General features: G+C 55.6%; 1 protein-coding gene across 2 annotated transcripts in view; it reads left to right on the forward strand.

The window, feature by feature from the left end:
* rubcnl (rubicon like autophagy enhancer) overlaps positions 1-13,704 on the forward strand; it is a 151,621-nt gene that overhangs the window by 87,088 nt on the left and 50,829 nt on the right. The gene's annotated exons all lie outside the window — the stretch shown is intronic.

The raw sequence follows: 13,704 nt of genomic DNA on the forward strand, positions 1-13,704 counted from the left end.
AAGTATAAAGTATCACTTTTGAATAGTTAAACCAAAGCAATTGGGGTCAGGCTTCCTACCTTGGGTCAGTTTTGTCACTATACTGGGGCAGTAATATCCAGAACTGAGATGTTAATTTCCAGTCACCTGGCATTGCTGTTTCCCACAGGTGGATCACTCATTTACATTTTTAAAAAAAATATATATATTTTTATTCTCCTCCTTTTTCACATTTTCTCCCAAATTTACACCCAACAATCAGTAACGAATGTAATGTCAATCCCCATATCGATAACAACGATCCCGTCCTCCCACCAAACATTAGCCCGCGTGTTAACATAAACAAATGGCAAAAAGGAATCGGGAATCACCCATAGTCACCATTAACACATAGAGCCTGCCCCCCTCCTAATTTTCGATGGAATCCAATTCTCGAAAGTGCATAATGAATAACACCCATGAATTGTAGAACTCCTCCATCCTTCCCCTCCGTTCAAATTTGACCTTCTCAAAGAATTCCAGCAGGTCCCCCCCACCACGCCAAGGCATAGGATGGATTCGGGTGATCAACGAGGCGAAGGCTACAACATCTGCCTCTGTGCCCGTTTCCAACCCCGGCTGGTCCGACACCCCGAATATGGCGTCCCGAAGGCCGGGTCCAGTTTAACGTGCACCACTTTAGAGATTACCCTAAACTCCTTCCAGTAATCCTCCAGCTTTGGACGCGGTTTGCGCCACCGCCTCCGCAACGTTCACTCATATCTTCTACCCCCTCAAAGAGCCGGCTCATCCTCGCCCTTGTAAGGTGTGCTCTATATACCACCTTCAGCAGTATCAGCCCTGACCTCTCACACGAGGTGGAGGTGTTCACCCTCCGGAGTACCTCCCATCAGAACCCCTCCTCCATACCCCCTCCCAACTCTTCCTGCCACTTTGCCTTGGATCCCTTCCAGCGGTGCCTTCTCCTCTTCCAAAATAGCCCTGTAAACTGCCGATACTACCCCCTTTTCCAGTCCCCCTGTCAGACCTCCTCCAGCAATGTGGAAGCCGGCTCTACTGGGAAGTTCTCTATTTCCTTTCTGGCAAAGTCTCGAACCTGCATGTATCTAAATATTTCCTTATGCTTCAGCCCATACTTTTCTCTCAGCTCTTTCAATCCTGCAAACCGACCCCCAAGAAACCAATCTTTCAGTGTCCTAATTCCTTTCTCCTCCCATCTCCGAAAATTTCCATCCCACTTCCCTGGCTCAAATCTATGGTTCCCCCGAATCGGCATTTCCCTTGACCCTGCCCCCAACCCGAAGTGTTGGCGAAACTGCCTCCCAATTCTCCATGAAGCTATTGTTACCGGACTCCCTGAATATCTCCCCGGGGCAGTTGGAAGTGACACTGTTGCTAGCGCCTTCAATCCCGACCTCCTACTCCAACTCGCCTCCATTCTGACCCATTGGGAGTCAACCCCGCTGACCCAGCTCCGTACCTTCTCCACATTCGCCGCCCAGTAACACATCAGGTTCGGAAGACCCAAACCCCCTGCCTGCCTTCCCCTCTGTAGTAGCACCTTTCTCAATTTGGCTTCCTTCCCTCCCCATATGAATGATGTAATCATCCCTTCAATCTCTCTAAAAGATGCCTTTGGCAGGAAAATCGGCAGGCATTGGAAAATAAACCGGAATCGCGGCAACACGTTCATTTTAACCTCCTGTAACCAACCCGCCAGTGACAGAGGGAGACCATCCCACCTTGCCAGATCAGTTTCACCCTCCCCACCAAACTAGAAATGTTGTACCTACGGAGCCCCACTCATTTACTTTTTTAAAAAATATATATCTTTCTTCATGACTTTTTACATGTCAGAAGACCAAAACATGAACAGAAACCACAAGCCCCCAACCTCTCATGATACCAGCACTCTGCCTTCCTAATATCTCCCCCTCACCTTACCCCCACCCACCGCTGACCCCTGCATCCACCTAGAAGAAATCACTGACCAGTTTCCACCTATGGGTGAACCCCTCTTCTGACCCCCACAAAGCAAGCATGACCACCTCCAACTACAGGAATTCTGGCACCTCACTTGCCCATACCCCTGCCTTCGGAGGCTCGGGTCCTGCCAACACAACAAGGTCCGTCTCCGGGCGATCAGGGAGGTGAAGGCTAATACATGGCCTCTCTCTCCGCCTGGACTCCCAAAATATTCCAACATCCTGAATATCACCACCTACGGACTCGGGGCCATCCCCAGAATCTTGGACATAACGTCCGATAACCCCTCCCAGAACCCCCTCCACTTTGGACATGCCCGAAACATCTGGACTTGATCTGTGGGGCCCCCCTGCACTCTGCCCACACCTATCTTCCACACCTGCAGAGAACCAGCCCATCTTCGCCACCATCATGTGGGCCCTCTGCACCACCTTCAACTGGATGAAGCTTAACCTCACATGCGATGCGAATGTGTTTACATGTAATTGAGCACTTTTTTTTTTTTTTTTTGAAGCGTAGAGTTCTGGAAAGATTCACAAATTCAGCCGGTCGGGTGCCTTGATCCTCCATTGCGAACGCCGCAGTCCCGGTGGCGATGCAGGCGCCGGCGTGGTCGCCGGTGACTCCGGGAGCGCGTAGTCCTCATCTTAATCCACGGGTGGAACCAATGGGAGGACCGACCTTCCTGGAGCGGGGGCTGTGGTGAGGTGCGCTGGGGAGAGGATGGGTGGTGCCGGGGCAGTTGGGTGGGGGGGGGGGTTTGCAAGAGACACCCAGCTGGTGCCTGGTCCCTGAGGGAGACTGTCTTGGTGGCCGTCGGTGTACGCACCGTACTGCGGGTTTGCATGGAGTAGCTGTACCATCTCGACCAACGGGTCCACCTTGTGGAGCCGCACGTCCACCTCCACCTTTGCGGAGGAGGACGGGTCCTGGAGCTGCCAGCCATGTTGGGAGCGAAACCCTGGAGGTGGACCTCCTGGGGAAGGCAAGGAGACGTTCATGGGGGGTTGCATGAGTCGCAGTGCAAAGTAGCGATTGGATGGAGTGAAGGGCGTCGGGGAGGACCTCCGGGCGATTGATAGAGCGTAGGGCCAGCAGGACGGCCTTCCAGGCCATCTCGTTCTCCCTCTCCACCTGCCTGTTTCCCCGGGGGTTGTAGTTCGTCGCCCTGCTTGAGGCAATGCCCTTGCTGAGCAGGCATTGACGCAGCTCATCACTCCTAAAGGAGGATCCCCTGTCGCTGTGGACGTAAGCGGGGAAGCCGAACAGAGTGAAGATGGTATTGAGGGCCTTGATGACTATGGCAGATGTCATATCGGGGCATGGAATGGCGAAGGGAAATCTGGAGTATTTGTCGACCATGTTAAGGAAGTATGTGTTTCGGTCGGACGAGGGGAGGGGCCGTTTGAAATCCATGCTGAGGCGTTCAAAGGGACGGGAGGCCTTCACCAGGTGCGCCCTGTCTGGCCGGTAGAAGTGCGGCTTGCACTCCGCGCAGACCTGGTGGTCTCTGGTGATCGCCCTGACTTCCTCGATGGGGAGGTTGCGGACCTTTATGAAGTGAAAGAACAGGGACCCCTGGGTGACAGAGACCATCATGTAGGGCCCGGAGTCGGTCCACTTGTGCGCTGGCACATGTACCTTGGGATAGGGCATCGGGGGGCTCGTTGAGCTTACCGGGGCGATACAAAATCTCGTAATTGTAGGTGGAGAGCTCGATCCCCCACCCAAGATTTTATCATTTTTGATCTTGCTCCACTGTGTGTTATTAAACATGAGGGCAACCGGACGTTGGTCAGTGAGGAGAGTGAATCTCCTGCCGACCAGGTAATGCCTCCAGTGCCGCACAGCTTCAATGATGGCTTGGGCTTCCTTTTCAACGAAGGAGTGCCAAATTTCAGAGGCATGGAGGGGGCGGGAAAAGAATGCCATGGGTCTGCCTGCCTGGTTGAGAGTGGCGGCTAGAGCGACGTCTGGTGCATCGCTCTCAACTGAAAGGGGTGGGTCTCGTCGACCGTGTACATCGCGGCCTTGGCGATATCGGCCTTGATGCAGTTGAAGGACTGGTGAGCCTCGGCCGTCAGGGGGAAAACTGTGGTGTGAATGAGTGGCCGGGCCTTGTCCGCATAGTTAGGGACCCACTGGGCATAGTATGAGAAGAACCCCAGGCATCATTTTGAGGGCCTTGGGGCAGTGGGGGAGTTCCATGAGGGGGCGCATGCAGTCGGGGTCGGCCCTAGGACTCCATTTTGCACCACATAGCCAAGGATGGCTAAGCGGTTGGTGCTGAACACCCACTTTTCCTTCTTGTACGTTAGGTTCAGGAGTTTGGCGGTGTGGAGAAATTTGAAAAGATTAGCGTCGTGGTCCTGCTGGTCGTGGCCGCAGATGGTGACGTTATCCAGATACGGGAAGGTGGCCCGCAGTCTGTACCGGTCAACTATTCGGTCCATCTCACGTTGGAAGACCGAGACCCCATTAGTGACGCTGAGGGGAACCCTAAGGAAGTGGTAAAGGCGACCGTCAGCTTCGAACGCCATATATTGGCGGTCCGCCTTGCGGATGGGGAGCTGGTGGTAGTCAGATTTTAGGTCCATTGTAGAGAAGACCCGGTACTGTGCAATCTGATTGACCATATCAGATATGCGTGGGAGGGGGTACATGTCGAGCTGCGTGTACCGATTGATGGTCTGACTGTAGTCAATGAGTTTCTCCCCAGTCTTTACAACTACCATTTGGGCTCTCCAGGGGCTGTTGCTGGCCTCGATAATGCCTTCCCGCAGTAGCCGCGTACCGTCTGCTCCTGATGGCGACGGGTTTGCAATCCCGGGTGAGTTTCGCAAACGGGCAAGATGGGTTGACCCTCAGGGTCGTGAGGCCGCATACAGTAAGGGGTGGTAGGGGCCCGCCGAATTTCAGGGTCAGACTTTGGAGGTTGCACTGGAAGTCCAGGCTGAGTAGCAAGGCAGCGCAGAAGTTGGGGAGGACGTAGAACCGGAGGTTGCTGAACTCTACGCCCTGGACGGTGAGGGTGGCGGTGCAGTACCCCTGGATTTCCACTGAGTGGGATCCAGAGGCCAGGGAGCTACGTTGGGTAATGGGGTGTACCGCGAGGGAGCAGCGCCTTACCGTATTGGGATGGATGAAGCTCTCAGTACTCCCGGAGTCGAGGGCAAGGTGTCGTGTGGCCATCGACTTTCACCATCGTTGTCGCGGTTGTGTGGCCGGGACTGGTCGAGCGTGATGGAGGCGAGCTGCGGCTGGTGTTGGTGGGCCACGGGCTGGTTGCGGGCGATAAGTGGCCCGATGAGGTGCCCGACGAGCAGGGGTCCTGAGGCGCAGTCCAAAATGGCGCCGAAGATGGTGGCGTTAAAGATGGCGGCGCCCACGGGCCGCACGAGGTCTGATGGGGGGAAGATGGCGGCGCCCCCAGGCCACAAGTGGGTTGCGGGGGTGAAAATGGCGGCACCCACGGGTCGCACGTGGGGGGTGCAGGAACAATGGGGCTGGTTGCAGTGCTGATCGACCGGGCCTGGCACACTGCAACGAAATGTCCTTTCTTCCCACAGGCCTTGTAGAGTGCGCTTCACACCAGGCAGCGCTGGCGGGGGTGTTTTGTCTGCCTGCAGAAGTAGCACTTTGGGGCCCCCCGGGGTTGGCTGGATGTTGTGCGGCGCAGGCTTGGGGTTGGCTGGGGGCGGTCGCTGGTGGGGTCCACTATGTCCAGGAGGGGGTTGCCGTGCGGTCAGGGGTGTACGCTTGCGCATTACGGGAGACGACAGTTAGCGAGGTCGCGCGTACCCCCTTCTAAGAGGCGCTGGCGGATGTATGCCGACCCTATGTCGGTAACGAAAGCGTCCCTGATTTAAGAGTTCAGAATGCTGAACGGCCGAAACTGCCTGGCAATCGCAGTTCCTCGCCAGGGTGTGCAGGGCAAGCTAGAAATCTTCCAATGACTCAGGAGAGTTGGAGCCGCATGGACAGGAGGTGCCTGGCGTAGCGTGTGTTGACTGGCCGTGTGTAGTTCTTTTTCAGAAGCACCATGGCCTCCGTGTAGTTGGGTGCATCCCGGATAAGAGGAAACCTATTGGAGCTCAACCGTGTGAACAGGTTCTGTAGTTTCTGTGCCTCTTGAGGGTGGTTCTGTGGCTGATCCGATGTAGGCTTCAAAGCAAGCTAGCCAATGGTCGAAGGCCAATGTGGCGTTGTCTGCTTGAGGGTGCAGCTGCAGGCGATCTGGCTTGATGTGAAGGTCCATTGCTGTAAAATCTCTGCATAATAAATTGATGCACTATCAATTACGACGAGAGTAGAGAGTAATCAGGCTTTATTACGCAGAGATGTGTAGCCTCCCGCAGCTGCTGCCGAAATGGCTGCAGCTCGGTGAGCACACACATTTATATCCCACCTACTGGGTGGAGCCAGCAGGCAGGGATCTACCCCTGTACCTGTAGTACAGGAGCCTTACCGTATTACATCTCATACGTGCGCTATATACAACAGTGGTAACTACCACGCAGCCCCTCTGGCCCACCGTAGCTGCCCTACAGCCTTCCCCGTGGGCATTAACCCACTCCATCTGGAGCTCCTGCCTTTCCTTTAACAGCCCAACCGAGGACCTCCAATCCACCCTCAGAATCTCCTCTACCACCCTCCACCTCGCCTCTCTTACCACCCTCTCCCTATGAGCCCGGATAAAAATAAATGCACTCCTTTTTTAAAAAAATATGTTTATTCAAAGTTTTTCCAACAAAAATTTTCAACCAATTAACCCCCCCCCCCCCCCCCCGTAACAGAAAAGAAAAAGAGAACAGAACATAAACATATCAATAAAACATAATACAGAACAATAAAACATAATACAGAACTTATACAATGGGTTTCTCCCGCACATATGCTTTTTTTTTAACAAGTACCCCGAGGAAAGCCCCCTCCCCCTGCCCCCCTAAATACCACCCGCCCCCCCCCCCCCCTCCCTCCCTCCTTGGGTCGCTGCTGCTGCTGACCGACCTCATTCTAGCGCTCCGCGAGATAGTCTAGGAACGGTTGCCACTGCCTGAAGAACCCCTGCGCAGACCATCCCAAGGCAAACTTTATCCTCTCCAGCTTAATGAATTCCAGGCTTCCACACTGGGGGGCTTCACATCTTTCCATAATAGCAAGATCCTCCGCCGGGTTACCAGGGACGCAAAGGCCAGAATACCGGCCTCTTTCGCCTCCTGCACTCCCAGCTCATCTGCCACCCCAAATAGTGCCAGCCCCCAACTTGGCTTGACCTGGACTTTCACCACCTTGGACATCGTCTTCGCGGAACCCATCCAGTGCCGGGCACGACCAGAACATGTGGGCGTGATTTTCTGGGCTTCCCAAGCACCTCCCGCATCTGTCCTCCATCCTAAAGAACCTACTTGGCCTCGCCCCTGTCACATGCGCTCTGTGAATGACCTTAAACTGTATCAGGCTGAGCCTGGCACATGAAAAAGATGGATTAACCCTACTCAGGGCATCAGCCCACATACCCTCTTCAATCTCCTTCCCCAACTCCTCCCACTTGCCCTTCAGCTCCTCTACCGAAGCCTCCCCTCTTCTTTCATCTCCTGATATATCGCCGACACCTTGCCTTCTCCGACCCATACACCCTGTCCTGAATCCCCTGTGCCGGGAGCAACGGGAATCCCCTCACCTGCCACCTCACAAACGCCCTCACTTGCATATACCTGAACGCATTTCCCGTGGGTAACCCAAACTTCTCCTCCAGCGCCCCTAGGCTCGCAAACGTCCCATCTATAAACAGGTCCCCCATCCTTCTGATCCCTGCCCGATGCCAGCTCCGAAACCCCCCCCCCACCCCCTGTCCATCCTTCCTGGGGCGAACCGATGGTTCTCCCGGATCGGGGACCACACCGAGGCTCCCATCTCACCCCTGTGTCGTCTCCACTGCCCCCAGATCTTTAGCGTTGCCGCCACCACCAGACTCGTGATGTACCTTGTCGGCAAGAGCGGCAGCGGTGCCGTCACCAGCGCCCTCAGGCTCCGTCCCTTTGCAGGACGCCATCTCCAGCCTCTTCCATGCCGCCCCCTCTCCCTCTATTACTCACTTACGGATCATCGCCTACGTTGGCTGCCCAATAATAGCCACCCAGATTCTGCAACGCCAGCCCTCCCTGTCCCTGCTACGCTCCAGAAACACCCTCTTTACCCTCGGGGCTTGTTTGCCCACACACAACCCATGATGCTCCTACCTACCCGCTTAAAAAAGGCCTTGGTAATCATAATAGGAAGGCACTGGAACACAAAAAGAAACCTCAGGAGGACCATCATTTTAATCGACTGTACCCTGTCCGCGAGCGAGAGTGGCAACACATCCCATCTTTTGAAGTCCTCCTCCACCAGCCGCGTCAAATTAAGTTTGTGCAGTGTTCCCCCAGCTCCTAGCTACCTGGATCCCCAAGTTCCGCAGGCTCTTTTCCGCCCTCCTCAACGGTAGGTTGTCTATCCCTCTTCCCTGGTCCTCTGGATGCACCACAAAGAGCTCACTTTTCCCTACATTGAGCTTATAGCCCAAGAAGTCCCCAAACTCCACCATCCACCATCCCCTCCACTGGATCTGCCACATACAGCAACAGGTCGTCTGCATACAGCGACACCCGATGCTCCTCTCCCCCTCGGATCACCCCCCTCCATTTCCTGGACTCCCTTAATGCCATGGCCAAAGGCTCAATTGCTAATGCAAACAACAGGGGGGACAGGGGGCACCCCTGCGTCGTCCCTCGATACAGCCGAAAATACTCCGACCTCCGCCGACTCGTAGCCACACTCTCCACCGGGGCTCTATATAGGAGCTTAACCCAACTGATAAACCCCAACCTCCGCAACACTTCCCAGAGGTACTCCCACTCCACCCGGTCAAAGGCCTTCTCCGCGCCCATAGCTGCCACTATCTCCGCCTCTCCCTCCACCGATGGCATCATAATCACGTTTAGAAGCCTCCGCACATTGGTGTTTAGCTGCCTGCCCTTTACAAATCCCGTCTGGTCCTCGTGAATCACCCCGGTACACAGTCCTCAATTCTCTTAGCCAGCACTTTTGCCAGCAACTTAGCATCCACGTTGAGGAGCGAGATCTGTCTATACGACCCACATTGCAGTGGGTCCTAGTCCCGCTTCAGGATCAGAGATCAACGCCCCGGACATTGTTGGGGGCAGGGTTCCCCCCCTCCCTTGCCTCATTGAAAGTCCTCGCTAGCAACGGGACTAACGGGTCCGCATACTTCCTGTAAAACACCGGGAACCCATCTGGCCCCGGGGCCTTCCCCGTCTGCATGCTCCCCAGTCCTTTAACCAGCTCCTCCAACCCAATTGGCGCCCCAAACCAGCCACCTCCGGCTCCTCCACCCTCAGGAACCTCAGTTGATCTAGAAATCGTCGCATCCCCTCTTCCCCCACTGGGGGCTGAGGTCTGTACAGCTCCTCATAGAAGTCCTTAAATGCCTCATTTACTTTCACCGCACTCCGCACCGTAGTTCCCCTGCTATCCTTGACTCCACCTATCTCCCTCGCCGCCATCCTCTTAAGGAGCTGATGTGCCAGCATCCGGCTCGCCTTCTCCCCATACTCTTACGTCGCCCCCTGTGCTTTCCTCCACTGTGCCTCTGCCTTCCCCGTGGGCAACCGGTCGAATTCCGTCTGAAGACTTCGCCGCTCCCTAAGTAGGTCCCTCCTCTGGGGCCTCTGCATATCTCCTGTCTACCCTTGGGTTCTATCCCACTAACCCCTCCCTTTCCCTACCCTCTCTCTTCACCCTGTGAGCCCTGATGGAGATTAACTCTCCCCTGACCACCGCCTTCAGCGCCTCCCATACTACCTGCACCTCCCTGTTGTCGTTGGTCTCCAAATACCTTTCAATGCACCCCCACACCCTCTCGCACCCCTCCTCATCCGCCAGTAATCCCACATCCAGACGCCACAGCGGGCGTTGGTCCCTTCCCTCTCTCCTAACTCCAGCTCCACCCAGTGCGGGGCGTGGTCTGAGATGGCTATGGCCGAGTACTCCATTCCCTCCACTTTCGGGATCAGCGCCCTACTCAAAACAAAAAAATCTATCCGGGAGTAGGCTCTGTGTACGTGAGTTTATATTAAAAAAAAAAGAGAATTCCCTGGCCAGGGCCTAGCAAATCTCCATGGATCTACTCTTCCTCTCTTTCCCCCCCCCCCCCCCAATCTGGTCCATAAACCCCCTAAGCGCATTAGCCGCAGCCGGCCTCTTCCCCGTCCTAGACCTGGAGCGATCTCATGCTGGGTCCAACACCATGTTGAAATCCCCCCCCCCCATTATCAAGCTTCCTGCCTCCAGATCCGGAATCCGCCCCAACATGCGCTTCATAAATCCAGCATCACCCCCCCCCTGCCGACTAGCCATCTCCTTTTCTAGGCCAGTCCCGTGCCCGCGCCTCCCGCACTCTCCAGTCCCCCAGACGGGGGACCCCCGCCCCGACCAGCTCTTCTGTTTCCAGTTCCCCATCGGCCAATGCAGCAGCAACCCTATTTCCCCCTCCCCCCGCTAGATCCGTATCTCGCTCTCTTGCTCCCCCCATAACACTCCCGTAAGTCAGCTGACCCCGGCCTCCCCCGCCGTCCCATTGATCCTCCCCTCCCCCTCCTCCCCAGCAATCAGTGTGCGCTCCTCCACCCCCCCCTCCGTCCTTCCCTAGCGCGGGAAAAAGCCCGCGCTTTCCTGAGCCAGCCCCGCCCCCTCTGGCGCCGCTCCTGTTGTGGCCTTATCCCAATTCCCCCATCCCCGAGCCTCTCCTCCCTCCAGCCCCGGCGCCCACACTCTCTCACAGTCTCTCCATCAGATCTCTTCCCCAATCCCCATCCATCACCCAACCCGTGGAACATTCCCTACGCATAGTTAAAATCCTGTATACAGCCGACAACCCCCCCCCCCCCACCGTATTCTCCGTATTCTCCCACCTGCTGCTCCGCTCTTTCTTGGCCCATCTCAAGACACACTCTCTATCCACGAAACAGTGAAGTTTCACCACTACCACCCTTGGCGGCTCGTTGGCCTTGGGTCTCCTCGCCAAGACCCGATGAGCCCCATCTAGCTCCAGGGGACTCGGAGAGGCCTCCACACCCATCAGCGAGTTGAGCATTGTGCTCACATATGCCCCGGCATCGGCCCCCTCCACTCCTTCAGGGAGACCCAGAATCCGAAGATTCTTCCTCCTCGACCTGTTCTCCAGGTCCTCTAATCTTTCCGCCCACCTCTTGTGCAGCGCCTCGTGTGCCTCCATCTTCACCGCCAGGCCCAAGATCTCATCCTCGTTCTCCGAGGCTTTTTCCCGCACCTCCTGGATTGCCGCCCCTTGGGCCTTCTGGGTCTCCACTAACCCCTCGATCGCCGTCAGCATTGGCACCAGCACCTCTTTCTTCAGCTCCTCAAAGCAGCGCTTGAGAAACTCCTGCTGCTCCGGTCCCATGCCGCTTGATCTCCGCCCGCCGCCATCTTGTTTTTTCTCCCTCGCACTTTTCGCTGCTCCAAAAACACTTTTTTGACCGCTCCACTCCATATACTATGGGGGGTGGACCTTGCTCACCTTCCCACACTGGAAGTCGTCAAAAAAATTGCCGTTGGGGCTCCTCTGGAGAGCCCAAAAGTCCGTTTTAGCGGGAGCCGCCGAATGTGCGGCTTAGCTCCGCATAGCCGCAACCGGAAGTCAAAATAAATTCACTCCTAACTACTGCCTTGAGTGCCTCCCACAGCGTGGCAGCCGTGACCTTCCCCCATGTCATTCAACTCTACGTTGCCCCGAATGGCAGCCCTCGCCCTCTCACAGCCCCACCTCTAAATCGCCACTGCAGCCATTGGGTCTCCTCTTGAACCATATGCAAATCCACCCAGTGCGGCACGTGGTCGGAAACCACAATCACTGAGTACTCCGAGTTGTCTACCCCTGCCAGCAGTGCCTTCTCCGTGACAAAGAAATCGATCCAGGAGTGCACCTGATAAGTAAGAGAACCCCATTCACATTTGGCCTCCCAAACTGCTACGTGTCCACCTAGACGATCCATGAACACCCTCCACTCCCTAGCCACCACTGACACCCTTGCCGGCTTGCACTCGACTGGTCCATCCTCTGACCTAGGACCGTATTGAAATTGTGCTGCCCACCCTCTCCCTATGAAACCTCCCTAACATCAGCCTCATAAAGTCCATGTTCCAATTCGGGGCATAAACATTCGCCAGGACTACCAGCATCTCTTCCAATTTTCCAGTGACCATCACAATCTTACCACCCCCCCCCCACCCCTTCCAGGCGCCCAGATTCAGGCGACCCTCTAGGCCGGCTCACAGATGTCTGCCGCTATCTCACCCTTCCTAAATGCACCACACACACCAGCAAGCTTCTGCATTTCTCCCCCCTCCCCTACACATTCCTCCTGACAACCCCCCACCCCCATTTCACTCCCGTTAACTAGCCCGCCCAGCTAGCATTGTGGTCCCTGCCTGAGGCCTCTGATTGCCCCTCATCCTTGCAGTCCACCCCTCTTTTCGCTTTCTCCTCCCTCCTCCCTCCCCCCCGCCCCAAACTACCACAAACAAATAAAAATCCACACTCCGCATCACTGTTCCCCCAATCCACCCACCCACCCAATATGCTGCACAATTTACACACCACTCCTCTCCACCAATGTTCTCGCACTCCATGTCCATGCTGTCTCATAAAACCATCGCTTCCGCCAAATCAAAATAAAATTTCCGCTTTTGATGCATCACCCACAAGCGGGCAGGGTACAACGCCACAAACATCACCCCATTCTTGAAAGAGGGTGGCCTTTATCCAATTATACCCGGCAATCTGCTTGGCCAGCTCCACACCCAAGTAAATCTGCGTCTCACTCCCCTCCCAGGTGCACTTCTTGGTCTTCCTCACCCACCTCTTGCCACCATCGCCCTTGGCAGCTCTCCCTCCTGCGGTCGTCTCTTCAGCATCTTGTCCGCCTGGTCCACGTAGAGGGGGCTGGTATAAGGCCCCACCCCGTACCCCTATGGCTTCATGATTGGCACAAATGTGGCGACCTTTGCACCTTCGATGCCTTTGGACATCTCCACGATCCTCCGATTCTGCACCCCTGCAGAAGTTCTCTTCCTCCAACTTCTCTCTCGGCCTTCTTGTGGCTGCCCATCACCACCCCCATCTCCCCCTCCAGTGATGTCAGCCGCTCCTCATGCTCCACCACCGACCCCTCCACCTTCTGGATCGCCAGGGCCTGAACATCCTGCCTCTGCTCCACCTGCTCGATTGCTGCCCTAAGCGGCTTCACCACCTTGGCCAAATCCTCTTAAGGCCTCTTTCCTCTGCTGCTGGAATTTGCTGTTTAAGAACTCACCAGCTGCTCCATTGACCACTGGGAGGACAGTGCTGTCCTCTGCTATCTTCCACAAACTTTCCTGCTCAACTGTTCTTTTGTCCTTGTGGCACTCATCGTCCGATAAGCCAGAAACCAGCCCCAACAGAGAAGTATTACATTCCCTGGACACCCGTGCACCTTTTGCCCTTAAAACGCCACACCGTTCGGGTCGGGAAGGACCGAACAAATTCACCTTTCCACGAAATGTGCGACCACTCACTCCATGGCTGCCACCGGAGGTCCAATTACTCATTTATACCAGGGATGCAGCAAGTGGGTGGCCTTCGTTGTTTTTAAAGCCATCACTCATAATAAATACAGGAAA

The sequence above is a fragment of the Scyliorhinus torazame genome, chromosome 8 (genome assembly GCF_047496885.1).
Source record: "Scyliorhinus torazame isolate Kashiwa2021f chromosome 8, sScyTor2.1, whole genome shotgun sequence".
Lineage (NCBI taxonomy): Eukaryota > Metazoa > Chordata > Chondrichthyes > Carcharhiniformes > Scyliorhinidae > Scyliorhinus > Scyliorhinus torazame.